Genomic DNA, 16,398 nt, shown 5'->3' on the forward strand with positions numbered 1-16,398 from the left:
TTAGCCAAGGCAGCACTGTCATCTAGGAATTACATGTGCAAAAAATATGGGGGCACTCAAGAAACCATGAATAAAGAAGCCACGCATTTAAAGGTTTCACTGTAACGTAATCAATGCAGATGTTATATTGTTATCCACCCCCCTTGGGAACAGAGCAGAAACCAGCCCATTCAAAGCGATACTGATGTGTTACGATAACACAACAAAGCAAAAGAAAAACGTTGCAAATACTTAATAAATTATAAGAGACGGTTGAAAGTCATTCACATGAAAGGAGAAGGCTTCTCTTGTATTGAACATGAATTATGAATGGCTTCTGTTGTACTGAACTCCTGAAAGAGATGGCAAGTACGTAAAAGGGAGCGGTGTCACGGTAGCAGAGTTTTGTTAAGGAAGGAGAGGTGCCCGAAGGCAGGGTTTTGTCCTAACAGTGGGTAAAAGTGTTTCAAAGTGGAGCAGGAGCACGCACAGCTGATATGACACGGCACTTCCCAGCAGCTGCTTCAAGCTGCGGCACGCACCTGAATTGCAGCTGTTGGCATTACAGGGTAGATGGATGCTGCTTGATAGAGGAGATGCCACAGCTGGCTGCTGCTCAGCACCTCACTAGAGTTGGTGGGGCATGTTTTGTGGCAAAAGATGATGGTGCCTGAATCTCAGTAGAGATAGGAGACCTTTGGTACTGCAACACTGAAGGTTGCTATACCAGAGACAGGAGTTCAGGAGGATGGACTTCCCCTCCAGGTTCCTCCATCCCCTCTAAGTGAGTGGCAGCACAGTGAGTACCCAAACTGAGGTTCACAGCAGCTGGAAAGAGCTCTAACAGGTGCGCTGATGGGTTTGCTCCAGGTGCTGAGTGCCTATGCACCATGAGTCTGTCCTCTTGCTGGGTTAGGGGTGAGCTGTACATCTCCATACTGCAGGTACAGCAAGGCCAGACCCTCTGAGACAATGGCCATTGAAACACTGATCACGGAAACATGCACATCCTGCTCTTCTGGGCTTCTCCTGAGGACACATTCCCAATAGTCTTGGGTAAGAAATTTCTCTGGGCATCACCTGTGAGCAGAGTCAGGGATACAACTGACAGCTTTGAATGTCTCATCATCCTGTACAAGTCAGGCTGACTTGTTTTTCTACTTGTTCTACTAAATCTACATTGCTCCTTGGTCACCAGGTGGAGGCTGGTCTGTGAACAACCATAGTTGGAAGTAAGTACTAATGAAGAAGTACAGAGGAAACTGGGGTAGGTCATTCATGAGGACATGAGGAAAGATTAAAAAGAATGTTTGATTATGATCCTTGGTTGGAACCTCCTGTTACCAGAAGGAGTGTTTCTTGCATTGCTGCAGCAAGGAGGAACCAGGGAGACTCTGAGGTGTCCCAGCATCATCTGGAGGATATAAAAGAACAGCTAACAACATGGTTTGTGCTGGTTCCTGCAAAGTGTGATATGAAGCCAAGTACCCTGATGGCTACCTCTCCTGCAGTGTAGACTTTTTGAGAGTACTGCATAAATCCAACCTGCATTTGCTGTGTCTGGAGGTAATAGGAGGGTAGGGCATTTAAACTGTATGAGTGCAATTTGCCTGGACTTTTAATAACATAACTCCTTGAATTTTTCTTTCATGATTCTTTTTCTTTACCCTCAAACTCTTTGACTGCAATAAGGCTCTGGGTCCAGTTTTAGGAGGTGTTTTGCCATCCTTCCTCAGGTGAAGTCCCTCGTGAAGCCTGCAGCTGGATGCCCCGGTACAGACCCACTCATGACCGTGTTTCTTAGGAACAAGACATGGCACACTGCTTCTTGAGGACAGCTGCTAATTTGCAAAGATATTGCCAACTATCGTAGGCATCTTACTGTGGAATAATTTATGGAATTAGAATAAATTAATACATGAATTAATAGTCTGTATTCTACTGCCATTGCATGCCATTGATTGTTACTAAGATGCAACACAGTGAATGTATGCATGTGGAGAAGTTTAACACTGCCAAGAGCTTAATGAGGCTACTGATTAGAAATTACGTACATGAATCACAACCTTGTTTTTCAGAGCAAGTCTCACAGCTTCTGAACAGAGTTTCTCTTGATTTTATCTTCTCTGCTCAACTCCAGTACCAGACTGTTAACCTTTCAAATATTGTACAAGACTGTTAAACTTTGAAAGTTTTTACAAGTATTTATGTTACTGTAGGAAAATGAAAGAAGAAACAAACATGAAGATGTCATAATGGTACAATTGTGAAAGCTTTAGCTGTAACTCAGACTGTTGACTTCTGATGGAAACGAGCGTTCCTGCTACTTGATTTCCATGCAATGGTAAATAAATTGATATGACCACACAAATGCTGGATAGCATGAATACTTGAGCCATTGTAAAGTCTGTTAAATGTGTTTTTTAAAATGTCAACATTTCACTATCTGCAGGAAAACACATTGGACCATCTTAGCTTCAGAAAAATATGTGCTAAGTTTATATTTGCTCCAAATATCTCAGTTTAAAGAGAAATTTAATTTGTGTTTGTTTACTATATCATCTATAATTTAAATAACTAAATAAATATCTGTATTCATTGCCCTAGAACAGTGTCATTTAGGGAAGTTTTACTCAAAAGGCATCAGCTTATATTTAAAATTAAATATGAAGCAAAGGGGAAATACAGAAAGTTGAAGTTGCAATTCTGAGTAAGACAAGCCTCAAAATGAATGTCAAATTAGCCAGCTGATGAGGATGTGCAGGCCTCAGTAGTGTCCTGCCAAATTCATGGCTACATTCATTTCACTGAAAAGCAAGAGTTACCTAAATATAGAACGTGGATTTATTGTCTAAGCTGGCTTCTCTTTGCTGTTATGATGTGATGAGCTATCCTTTCACTTGGTTTTCATTTTTGCCTTTCCACCAATCCTTTGGTTTCTGACTAATAAGTTCTTAAGAGCTTACACACTGATCTGAGAGATATTCCTGGATTTCTGCTGGGCGTGATGAAAGCCAGTGAATGTTGTTGAGCTCACATCTGCCTTGCTGTGTGCATTTGACTTCATAACAAAGCAGGCAGTTTTTCTGTTACCCACTCTGCTGCCACAGGCTATTTCTAGGCTTCTGCAGCTGTTTGGTGCTCAGTTCACGTGGAGTTCGCTCCCATGGCTCTTTCACAGTGGAAAGGTTTGCAGTAAACACGTCCATGGAGAGGTGATGAAACTCCTCCTGATGATCTCTCATTATGTCATTTCATCAATGACTTTCATGCCATAAAATATGTATTCAGCTGAAAGTGTAAATGTAGCCTAACATCTTTTATAAGGACGTAGCAGGACTCCATCATTTGCTTTTTCTTGAGAATACTTATGTCATGACACTTTCTTCAGTGGAAAGGTTTGCAATAAACAAGTCCATGGAGGGGACTTCTTTTTTCTGGGCTGGAATAATTTTCACAGCCAGAAGGAGTCTTAGAGAAAAGGTTAGAGCTTCTTACCTTCCTCAGATAGATATGCCTTCGCAGGATGGGCTTCAGGTATGCAATGTGTTTTTCTCTGCCAGTACACCCAGTTCTTTCCCTTGCTTCCTGAAATGTTCATATGAACAGAAAGAATTTACCGAAGCAGCAACTGGGTGTCACTGTTTTCTCACAGTACCTCCTGTGCCTTTTTACTGCAGTGCTGTAAGTCCCTCACAGACTGGCAACAATCCCGCAATGTGGGCCTAAAGCCGAGGCAGGGTGAGGTGCCGCATCCCTCACAATGAGGTCCTCGGGGACTCACTTTGAAATGAAACCAAAGTAAGTTCCGGTATGGAGTCGTTTTGTTGCGTCCATGCATCTGCACGTAAACTTTACATTGGGTTCTGAGCGGCATATAAAGGTTTGTGAGAGATAAATTAGATGAAGTATAGCACTCATCATTAATCAGGATGCTAAACAAGCATGAGCGCTAGAGAATGAGCACAGCTGCCCCTTCATTTATCTTGCTGTCAGAAGGTAACTCTCCTACAGAGAGAAGCTCAGAAGTGGTGGCTTAGGGTCTTTTGTGTCTCCCAGCTTGCAGAGAATATATATATGCTCATATATAAAAAATACACATCTATGTTAGATGCATGTATGTATGCATATACAAAGACAAATATAACATCCACATACCAGTACCATTTTTGTACTGGTGTTTGTATACTGATGTGTATGTTCTCAAGAGTCCTTTGAGCTGAAAAGCAAGAAACGTGCCTGTTTATTTCAAAGGAAAAATGTTTACTACTCATTTCTGTTCACACTGATAATTCTGACTCAGTACCAGGAATTTTGCCTGCAGTCTTAGTGTAGGGTTATCTTGAGTCAAAACTTGCATTAATTCACCTGACATGAAGAAGTGATATAGGTGTAGCTGATACGGTGAATCAGAAAGTCTTAGCTTTCATTTCAGAGTGAATATGTGATGCTAGAAGGCAATAAAACCTGTTTTCTCATTTGCTTTGGGGAAAAAAAACAGAGAAGTGAAGTACAAACTCCTGGAATTCTCCAAGCGTTATTTTTATAGTAATTTCTCCATGTCAAAGGCTATTTTGAAGACAAGCTAAGCAATGGCTAATCAGATACTAAGTTTACAGGGCAACAGACTCTAGTGGCTGGTCTTCCTTAGTCTGACCTTTTGCATGAAAGCAATAAATCAGCTGGCCTTCCACGTCTCTCGTATTGTCCCGAGCTCTTGGGAAAAGGATGATTGAATGGGAAGAATTAGTGCTGCTGCATAGGATTTTGCATAATGGATAGATCATTAACCTTTTAAGTTTCGTATCCTGGCTTCTGCAGTGGCCTACCATGGCTGCCTCAAGTAAGCAAAAATCTCCATGCCTAGCAGGGAGGGTTTGTGCAGGGACAGCGAAAGGTTTCCTGGGCCGGAGTCATGAGAACGGGTTGTCTGTGCTGCCAGGTGGCACTGCGGCCGCAGTGGGACAGCTGTATAATGTGCACAGGCCTCAGCAGCGTATACAGGGACATGATATATGTCCTCAGTGCAGTGGTTTACTCCACACTCATGACCAGAGCTGTATGTTCACTGTGAACAAGAATTAGGTTATCCCATGGGGGTGACAGCTAGACCTGTCCCTGAGGTATCGGAGTTACGTATAGCGATGTGTCTATAGGAACATGGAGCTCTGTAGGGGTTGCAATACTCAGGTTGTTGGGGATTTGGTTTTTGCATTTTCATGACTGCCCTGCTAACAGCATCCAAAATAGCTAGTTTGAAGGCCAGCTTAAGAGTGGGCACCTTAACACTGATGCAGAACCTGCTCTCATTCTGACTACACTGTTGACTGCAGTCTTTAGTTTATTTAAACAAGGATATGTCCTTCAGATGTGCAGTTTGCTGTACCTCAGCCAGGAGGGAAATTACATCACCCCCTGAGAGGACAGAGGTATTAATATGAAGCACTCTGGTAGCTGTTAATATTACTCAGGTTACCATGCCCTTGAGTATCCAGGTACAGGAGGATAGGGCACGTGTTACAGGGAGACATGAAGACTCCTTTGCAGTGGCTGCTGGAGGCCAGACAGGATACCCTGAGCACCTTCAATGTACTTGCTGCCCTGATTTAGGTAACTACATCCTTCCCCAGATGTATGTTTTCAGTGGAGTCCTATTAAAATTGGAATTAAATGTTGGAATTAAATGAAACTTCTTCTCTCCCATGTGATGTTTGTTCTGAGAGAGGTTTCTCAAAGGTACAAGTTCAATTCCATCTGATTTGAACTTATCTCATAGGATGTGTTTCAACACTTCAAAACATATGTCAGAGAACTCAGTTTGGCAGGGCTTCCTGCAAGAGCAAACAGCTGACATAGACAAAGCTAGATGGGTGACACATAATCAGATCAACCCAAAAAGTACCCACGAGCTAAGCATGATACTCATTTCTGGTAATTTTGACGAATCCATGCTGAAAGCATCTGTCTGTAATGAAGTTCATCTCTATAGAATCCTAGACTTTATGGTCCAGGAGCTTTAATTCGTGTCTTAGCGACGCCCTCCCTACCGATCATTACAACGCTTTCTCTGTCACCTTGCCACCAGCCTACAGCTCCAGTCCTGTTGCATTATATCCTTGTGACCCTGCTAGAATGTAACAAAACAACGGGGAAGTTTTCTTTTTGGTTGATGCTGGGATTTTTCTCAAAACAGTGGTAACAGAAGCCAGCACATCAGTCTGAGCTGACTTGCACCTCACATCCACAGTTTCATGGATATCTCATCCTTGTGATATCTTGTACTTCCTCCTCACTGCCTGTTACCAATGAGCAGCAATAGCATGAGAGGTAGGAGCAACAGGCTGACTTTACAGGAACTGAGAACAGACACAGACTTATTTTCAGCTGGAGTGACACCTCCTTCCAGCAAATCACATGGCAAAGTGGGGGATTTACAGAAGGACTCAAGCTAGTCATTGACTGGGTTGTCAAGACTGCCTACTTCAGAGGTGATCAAGCCAGCTCCTTGGCTGGCTGGATTATGTGCTTGTACACAAAACTCTACAAAAAACCCCCAAAATTCTTCGGGCATACATTAAAGTGGCTTCTTTTTTTTTTTTTTTTTTTAAAAGGCTTACTCATGTCTAACTCTGCCCTCCTGGTATTTTATTATTATTATTGCCTTTACATGGTCCCCTGAGCTTTGTTATCATGAAGCAGCAGGTGTACTGTCACTTGCCTGTTGCCTGACAAATGTTACCTCAAGCAACCTTCAGTACTAGGTACTATTTCTGTACTATGCTCTAGTCATCTCCTTACTGGTCTGGTTTTGCTGCTGTGGAAGAGTTTTTATTAGTTGTATTAATAGTGTAAACTCAAATTGTTTACATAAGCATGTGAGTTTCGACCTTCTGTCACTGGCATGTGTATTCATAGTGTAATAGTTTTCAGCCTTGGGAAATCAGATTTCCAGCTTCTACATCTGCTTTGTGGACTGAATGTCAGTGTAGCTGGGGAGAGTCGAGGACCTAAGCCCACCACAGAAATAAAATTGGAAAGAAAAGAAAAAAAAAAGGAGCTTAGACTTAGTTCTGTGGGGAAACGACAGGTTTAAAACTCACAGCTCACTCCCTGAAACGTCCTGGCTTGGCAAGAAGCCGGAGGACCGCCACACTGTCACTCTCCGAGGTCTGCAGCCGCGCAGGCAGCGGGGATGTCCGCTGCGCTCCCCCTTCCGAGTAGATGCAGAAGTTCAAGGGGAAGGCGAGGCTTTCTGCCGCGCCAGGCTCCTCCGGCAAGACCGCTGGTGCCGGATCTCCCAGACAAACTGGAAATGCTCAGAGCGGTTTCGAAGCAGGGTCTCGTTTCCAAGCGTTCGAGTGCCAGGTTTTCCAAGGTAACGCTCATGCCTACCCACACTGCGAATCGCCAGATGCTTTCCCGCGGCCTCTGCTTTGGAGCAGTGGTGGAGCTGGGTTGTCTCCTCTGGGTACATCTAGCCTCCTGCTTCCTGCCGAGGGTCCTAGGTCAGCACGTAGGTCAGCACGTGGCTTGTGAAGCGTTCATCTCAAAAACCTCCTGCACTTTTTCCAGGGCTCTGTGGGGTAGGGAGACGAATAGGATTTGTGTGTTGCAACATTCAGCACTGTAAGATTTAATTTCTAGGCTTCATGCCTACTGCAGCACACAGCCTGAGGTGGAGTGCCTCGCTTGCCTGGAAGAGGTCTCAATGCTGTTACCATCTCTTACTGCCCTACTCCCACTTTGGAATCATTCTGTGTCTTGCCTCTCGTTACATTCTGGCCTATTGGCACTCCCTGACTGCTGCTCTCTTGTCCTGCTCTTCCCTTCCTGGGGTTCTGGAGAGCCTGAATGGAGCCTGAGCCTGTCCCTGAAACAAGCTGTTGAAAGGGAAAGGCAGAAGGCAGTGCAGGGCCTTTCTCTCACCCCCACTGTTACCAGAACAAGGAGTCCACGGATGCTGGAGGGATCTGCTGGAGGGATGCTGATGCTCCCCCACAGCTGCAACATTTAGCACAACCCTGGAAGAGCTGTTGCACTGCTGCCTGTTCACCCCTCCACGGCTACTTGGGAGCTAAAGATGAGTGTCACCAAATTCAGGCTACTGGCACTGCGTGATGTGCCAGGTAGGCTGCCCCAGTCCCTGCTGGGCTCCTCCCAGCCAGGGTCAGCTTACTCATGCAGTGGTTGAGTGCGCTCCTCGTACAGAACAGGCAGGTGACATTAGGCTGTGCTGCCTGGGGAGGCTTTCTGTACTCTCTGCAGTAACTTAAAATACCAAAATAATTACTAGTGCAAGTCAGCAGCTGAAGCACTGGGCTGTGAAATAGCTTTTTATCAACTTCTTCACCTTTGGTCAAGAAGTCTTAAGTATATTAAAGACACACTGATTTAAACACTCTCACCTCAGGTATACTTTGAGTGTTTTACAGGTAATGCTTTTTATTTTTTCTTGAGAGAAAGCTTCAAGACATTTGGTATTTGTATCTGTATTTAATCTGACAACTGACATTTATATCAGGGTAAAAAGGAGCATTGGGCACTAGGCAGTGGTAGGGATGTGAAAGAACTTTGTCAGATGCCAGTAGCAATAGAAAAATGATTCCTTTTAATACCACATGTGGTTCACTTCCAGAAACCATTCTCTCAGCAGCAGAAGAGGCATTGCCTGCTCATTTCTGCAGACTGAAGGCTTCTTTGAGAAACAGTCACCGCTCTCCTGTAGCCATACGCTCCCCTGTGCTTGAGGAGCCAAGTACTGGGTGAGGTAACCGTCAATAACAACCCTAATTTCTCTTCCACACAGCAGAGCCAAACCTGCAGCTGCTTCATACAGCTCACGTGCTATATAGCAGTGCCATTGGTAGGAACCTGTTTTTAATTACAACAACAGAGGTTAAAAAGTTGGGACACAGCAGTGCTTGAAATATCTCCAGCTGTAGGTTGAGAATCCACATTTCTGCTGACCTGAGAGGTAAATGAGCTGAAGACACACGTTTTTGTTCAGTGAAAATATTTTGCTGCTTGTTTAGTGTTTTCCTCCAAATAGCAAAAATAAGGGATGCATTTTTAGCCATTCAGGGTGGACTCAGAGAAGAAAGAATCACTTCTGCTGCTGACCCAGCCAGTCTGTAGCTTTCTGCACCTACAGAAATGCAGCATGCCAGAATGGATATTTCCCCTTAAAATGACTTGGCACTTATGATTCAGACTGACCTTTAACCACTGAGTCCGTTGGCTGTGGTATAAACTGTCATTATCTTTATTGCAAAGGCAGACTTTTGTTCAAATTTGGCATTCATGTGTTACTTTGATAATTATTTTTGAGTGATAGGCAGTGTCACAACAGTCTAGTATTTGAGATTCTCAGAGCAAACGAGGTCCAGTTCCCCGCACTGCCCGTAATCTTTCTGTGCAATCTTATTAGATCCCTTCGTTCAAAGGTGGCTGGGTGCCTGTATGTCTTTACAAGCACCTCCGAATATCCTCACAGGCCAGACCAGAGCCTTTCCTTATTTCACAGGGATATTGCAAAGCCAAATACATTAAGAGCTTTAAGGCACTCTGAAACTAGGGGTGTTTAGGTGGTGAGTAATCATCTCCACTGAAGTCGATGGTCTCTGAACAAGGTTCTTCTTAGGAAACTGTTTTCTTTTACCTAGGATATGTAAGCTCTGCTAGCTGGCTTGCTGTTTAAGTAATTGTGGTCACCATGGTCATACAAAGAGGCTCTGTGTTTGAAACCTTTCTCATAGCCCAGAAAGAAGATTACAGCTGTTGCTGTGTACCAAGTAATTCTGCGGAAGCTTGTGCAACTGGTGGTCCAGTGGAACCGTGGTTGGTTCACATCACTCTTTACCTCCCTACCATAACTGTTGACTGGTTAGGATGAGTTGTAGCTCTGGTAGTAAGTCTGATTCATGGATCAAAAAGCTTTCCAAGTCTGTGCAAGAGGAAAAAAAACAGTACTAGCAGTCATTAGTAGGAGGTGACAATATTTTGTTATGAATGGCTTAGGGCATTTGCTGTGAAGATAAAGGGAGAGTTCCACATGGTGCTGAAATTACACTGAGAAAGTGCAGCACACAGTGACCACACTCACAATATCTTTTCATATTTAAAAAGGCTGAAATTGTTAAAATTGTGATTCTGGGCTTTGCAAGATGAGGAGGTCTAGCCTGACTGCCTATGACCATAGCAGAAGGGGCTTTCAGTCCAAACAGCTTATTCATTGCCACAGTTCTGGGAATTATTTTTTCTGTATGCTCTTTTTCCACTGAAAATGTTGTGTCTCAGGGCACAGCTTGCGCCTGAACTTTTTCCCTGAAAGTATCAACGATATGGGAAAGATTATTCAACTGAGTCATTCAGGGACATTTTTTTTAAAAGGAAAGAGCTCTCTGGCTGGCTGAAATCTCAGTGGTCAGAGGCCTCCAAAATGCACATTGCAGCTGTGTGGGTTGTTGGGTTTTCAGCTCTGGGTTTAAAGACAGGGAGGCAATCTGCTCTGCCTCTTCAAAACTGGATGAGACTTTTCACTATGCAAGATGTGGAAATGACTTGATTGTGCCAAATACTGTGGTTGGAAGCATTAGAAAGATCCAGTCATAAGTTCCTGCTTAGGTATTTCCTCAGGTTCCTTATCTCTGTCCTCAGTCTGGGACTGAGGACCCCAGATTTCTCTCTGCTCCTCACTCAACCAGAGGGAAGTGAGTAGCTGAGTGGCTTATGGTCACAGAAGTGATTAAGGCAGTGCATTACTACTGTCTTGCCACGACATGTCAGTATAATCCCATGGATGGTTCAGCCAGACTTCTCTTCATAGTTCCCTGGCTTATTTAGAAAATGTAGTCTAGAATTTGCAATTTTGCTGTTGCTGTCAGCTTTGCTGTTTTCCATCTGTGGAGAAAGACCTGTGTGCACAGCACAGAAATGTACATCTCCCAAGAAAATAAAAGCAGACCTGTTTCAGGAACAGAAAACCTACAGGAATTTCCTTCATTCTCAGGTTTTTTACACTTTTCTTTAAACAAATAAAGGGAGTGGAAACATTCATTAAAACCTTCGTTCTGAAATGCACGTTTCCAGGCACTACTCATCCAAGCTAGATAAGCTTAGCAAATAAAAGAAATTATACCTAGGAGTGCAGGTAGATTTTTTTTCCCCTTGTATTTTTGAAATTGGGATTCTTTTTATCAAGCTACTCTGTTTTTTCTGTGGCAGTGAAACATTCACATCTGGTGTTTTTACGCAGACAGTGGCTAAGATGCTGTCTCTAAGCAAGTGAATGCAGATGGCCTGTGACATGGCGTGAAGTTAGCTGCTGGATTGCGAAAGGCGGTTCAGATTCTGGCACAGCCTATAGCAAGCAGAGTCTGTCGCTACTTGTGCTCCACAGCCTCTCTGCAATAGCTGGCATAACACCCCAGACTTACGGTCATCCAGACCCAGTATGTCTGGTACCACTGAGTAGTACCTGCTCAGTCCTTACCTTGAAACTGTTCTTGACACATGAGTAAATTGCTTGTGAGGATTAAGTATGTAGGCTCCTGAGTAATGGCAGCCAGTGCAAGATGGCCAAGAAGGAAGAACTCTCACACTTTTCTTCTATTTGTAAATAGCTTGGGGGGGCGAGGCAGGGGGCTGTGTGCCCCCCCGTGTTCTTATACCCCAAGGGTGTCCAAGGACTTGCACTAGCTGGACTGGCTGACCTTCTCTCAGTGAAGTGGTCCATATTGTTCTCCAGCTAACTGAAATGGTTTAAGGCTGGTAGGGACATAATCTGTAGAAAGCCTTCATAAGTGCCTCAAAACCCATTTCTAATTCAGAAATATTACAATTAATATAGCATATTAATTAATAAGGCAGCTATTTTCTGTGTTCTGTTGTGCCTGCTTGCAGGTCGCCCTCGGGATATGGTTTTAATGACTTTCAGTCCTTTCTTTTGGCCCACTGGCTTTAATAGTGATTGTTTATAGTGGTACACCCTGCTCTGCACTATTCTAAAATGAAATCCAGAGCAGGGAGGTAATACTCAGTTTGCTATGTGTAAGCCCCAGTGAGTTACCTGGACCCCTGTGATGACACAGCAGAAGGTTCTTGGGTGTTATTTCAGCTGTTTTCTTCTTTTCTAGTGCAGCAAGGAAACAAGGTGCTGTGAGCTACAGTTTGTGAAACATGCACGAAGTGAGCAGGAGCAGAGCCCCTGCAGCAGGTCTGACCAGAGGTGGGGGAGATTTTTGGTTCCATGTCAGTGTAATGCTGACTGATACCTTGGTCTCTTCTGAGAGAAATCATAGGGTGTCAGTAAGAAGCAAAGGATAATGAGAAAAACCTCCACTTCTGATGGGAACATCCCTGTGCAAAGCAATGTTGCTTTCTTACCTCCTGCCTCGGGTCAATGGGTGTATGCTGCATTCCAGGAAAGGTTATTGAATTATTCTGCTTTCAGAGAAATAGCACATCACTGAAGGCATTCCCAAAGGTTACTGATTGGAGTATGAGCTCTGACTGGATGTGTTAGATAAAAATTGGAGCTGTCAAGGAAAAATCCCATTCCCATACTACTCCAGGAAATTTAGACATGGCACAGAATCATAGAATCACAGAATACTTTCACTTGGGAAGGACCCACAATGATCATCATCAAGTCCAACTCCTGGCTCCACACAGGGCCAGCCATGTCAGAGCATGGGACTGAGTGCATTGTCCAGACAAGTCTTGAACTCAGCCAAGCTCAATCAGTGACCACTTCCCTGGGGAGCCTGTTCCAGTGCCCAACCACCCCCTCAGTAAAGAACCTCCTCCTAATAGCCAGCTGGAACTTCCCCAGTCACAGCTTTGTGCCGGTCCCTCGGGTTCTATCGCTGGTGACCAATGAGAGGAGATCGCTGCCAGTCCCTTCGCCCTCCATCAACAGGATGCCACAGACCACGATGAGTTCTCCTCTTAGCCTGCTTTTCTCCAGGCTGAACAAACTGAGGGACTTCAGCCTCTCCTCATAAGACCTCCCTTCCAGACCCTTCACCGTCCTCATTGCCCTCCTCTGGACACTCTCCAATATTTGTGTGTCCCTCTTGCACTGTGGCACCCAAAACCGCACACAGTGCTAGAGGTGAGGCTGCACCAGCGCAGTGCAGAGCAGGAGTCTTACAGCCCAGAAAATGAACTGCACAGAGTTTTGGCTGCAGAGAAACTGATCTTGTTTTTTCCACTTGAAAAAGTGGGTTGGTTTTTTTTCAGTAAAATTCCAGTTTTTCATTAGAAATATTTGTCTGGAAGTGTCTTCCTTGATCCTATTCACGTGCAGTGCAGGGGCTTATGGAAAAGAAATTGATGCTTGTATGATACTCAGTTTGCCCTCCCCTGTTTGGTTTTTTTCCTCACCTTATCCTATAACACAACTGGTTATCACTGGACCTTGAGTGGTCATGGTTCTTGCCACAGCTCACCAGGTGCTGGGTTCACCAACTTGTGGTTCTTTCCTTTGAACATGTTCATGGCCTAGCTCTAAAACATTACTTTTCCTACTTAATCTGGAAGCAACAGTATGCTTTTTGTTTTACTGACTGGTCATGGTAAAATAAAAAACATAATGCTCCTTTGGATGGCTGCTGGCAATATGAGTTAGATTTAATGAGTGGTCTTTAATGTACTGCAGGTATAAAAAATAGGGAAAAAATCTTTCCCAGTCTAAAACATTTGGGGCAGCTTTACTGCAAGGCACCAAGTCTGCACACACCGAAGGAGTGCAGAGCTTCTGTAGCTCTTGCTTTTTTGTGGCTCTGCTGCTTTATTGAGGTGGTAGCAGAGCTTGCAGAGCAAGGACATGCATGCCTAGAACATATACAATAATCGTTCTCCCTACACTGGACGTCTAGTCTTGGGGATATCCTGTTCAGATATACCCATTGCTTCTGTTTGATCCCAGATTCTGTTTTAAAACTCGAGGACTCAAAGGACATTGCACTTCATGTCCTTGTGTGTCCTGTTATTTCTAGAAATCTCTCTTTTTGTGGCAAACACAGTTGAAGAGCAACTTAGCAAGAAAGAGTGGCCTTGTGCTCTCAGAGATGGCATTATGATACATCTGAAAGGCTTTAACTTACTTAATCCTGTTACGCAGGATTCATGGTATTAATGTGGATCAATATTTCAGCAGGTCAGAGAAGCAGCTTCTGGAAGGTATTGGGAAGGAACATGTCATAAGGCAGTACCAAACCAGGATCTCATTTGGTTCCTGCAGTCTCTTCACATTCCCTTTCAGAGGTTCAGTCTTCCTACACTGCTTCCCACAAGATCGTTCAAATGTAAAGGGAAGGGCCCTGACATTAGGAAGGCAAATGCCACCCAATGCAGGCACCCAAGATTTTCTCATCCGTGTTTCACCCCTATAATCAAGTTTTCTCTTCAGATTTATTAATGCAACCCTACAAATCATATACACATGATTTCAGGGTCCAGCTTATAGCTGGTAACTATTCTTTAGAGCTTAATTCAGACTTTTCCAGTGGTTGCTCCCCCAGGTTAGTCTCTCCGATTCTCATTCTACTCAGGGCATGATTAGTGACTTCACAGACCCTCTGTGTTTGATTTAATGGAGGCAACCTTACTGCTTTTCTTTTTGCTGGTAACTTTTAGGAGCTCTATTCCTTTGAATATAAGAATTTTTAGTGAGACTTTACCCCAGAAATCAGAGTGTAGCCCAGTCCCATAATAATCATGAGCTTGTCAGGTATTAAACAAACCCAGTGTCCCATAAAAAATAACGTTAAAGAATACTCATCTGTGGAAAACAAAAGCTTATGGCTGTTTCTTGGAAAATGGTATGATTGGTATGATTTTTTACCCCCTCCCCTCAAAAAAAAAAAAAGCAGGAAAAACGCTGTGTCATAATGACATTGCCTGAAATAAATGAATTTAATAACAACTTTCCAATTGCTCTTTTGTAGGCATAGCGATTAGCACAATGGCTCTTCATTGTCACCCTGTTCCCATGTTTAAAAGTTAGGACATCTCTGAAGAGCCTCTGCCTCAGAGGGCTGCATTTTGTCAGTATTGATGGCATTTAGGCAACTCAGCCTCAGGTCCCCACTGCCTTAGAAATGAGCACGGTATTTAAAAATATAAAGTTGATTGTTAGTGAGTCTTCAGTATCTACCTCAGATGACGGAGCCTGTTCAGGAATTCCCTTCTCTGAACTTTTCTGGTAAGCATCAGGGCTTGAGCTTTCCATCTTTGCCCATCTCAAGCCCAAAATTCTGGTAGCAATGACTGCTTGAGCTGGGCCTTCAGCAGGTTCAATGTGGAAGACCTGCAATAAAACAGCTGCTGATTTCATCAGTTGGGGAATTAAATTTTCAAGGTTTTTTTGGTTTTTGTTTTTTTTTTTTTTGCTTGGTAGAGGTTTGTATGAGATTCTGAATGCAAGTTGCAAAGGAGACTGTAACTTTCCTGACAACAGACACTGCTGTCATTTCTTTCTATCCACTTTGCAGAAGTACCCTAGTTTCATGTCCTGTGTTCCTTGTGGCCAACTAACCCTCAGGAATTTGAGTTTTATTTTCTCCTTTCTTCTTCTCATCTTATCAGAGAGATTTTACAGATTAGTATCTTTGATCATTGTCGCAAACGTTGAAATCCATAGAAAGTCCACATAAAACCCCACCTCTTTATGATTAATTCCCTGCAGTTTGAAATATTTGATAACGTCTTGATAGATCTGTGGCAAAAGCCAATGTTATTTCACAACAGCACCCCACCCCTGGGCCACGAGAGTGGTTCTTAGCTGAGATCCAGTCATGCAAGTAAATAAACCCCAAGTCCATGTCTGATTAGGGCAGATATATGGGAGGTATGAACAGGACTAGCCAGATGCTAGACCATATGATAAACACCGAGGATCATGGCATCATATAAAACTGGGCATTTATACAGTACAGCTGGCTGTGCATAATCTTCTCCTAATTTATAAGGCTGGAGCATCTGGTCCATTGCTGTTGCTCTATCAGCTTTTCCGGAACCCCGTTCCTGAATTTCTGGTACTTGGATTCTGCTCTTCCGAGTGCTGGTAGAACGGGAAGTTAAAGCCATTTACAGTGGGCGATAAGCTCTTATTCCATCTGACAGATAAGATAATGTTCAGCCACGGTCATGAAAGACAAAGAGTAGACGGGCTCCACCTCACACGAGCATCAGTGATTGCAAGCTCTAAAAGACAAAATATCTATTGCTCATCAGCAGGACCCTCAGCTGTGACACAGGGGCTTGGCCAGATGAGGCCACTGCGACATGCTCTGCCTGTGACTGCAGACACGTCCTGGTGACATAGTAGGCAAGGGCTTACAGAATAGATTGCACAAGTCCTGCTATTGTCACATTGCCTAATCTTCCCCACCCTATGCCATAGCTCCAGAAGCC

The sequence above is a fragment of the Gallinula chloropus genome, assembly GCF_964237585.1.
Source record: "Gallinula chloropus genome assembly, chromosome: 3".
Classification (NCBI taxonomy): domain Eukaryota; kingdom Metazoa; phylum Chordata; class Aves; order Gruiformes; family Rallidae; genus Gallinula; species Gallinula chloropus.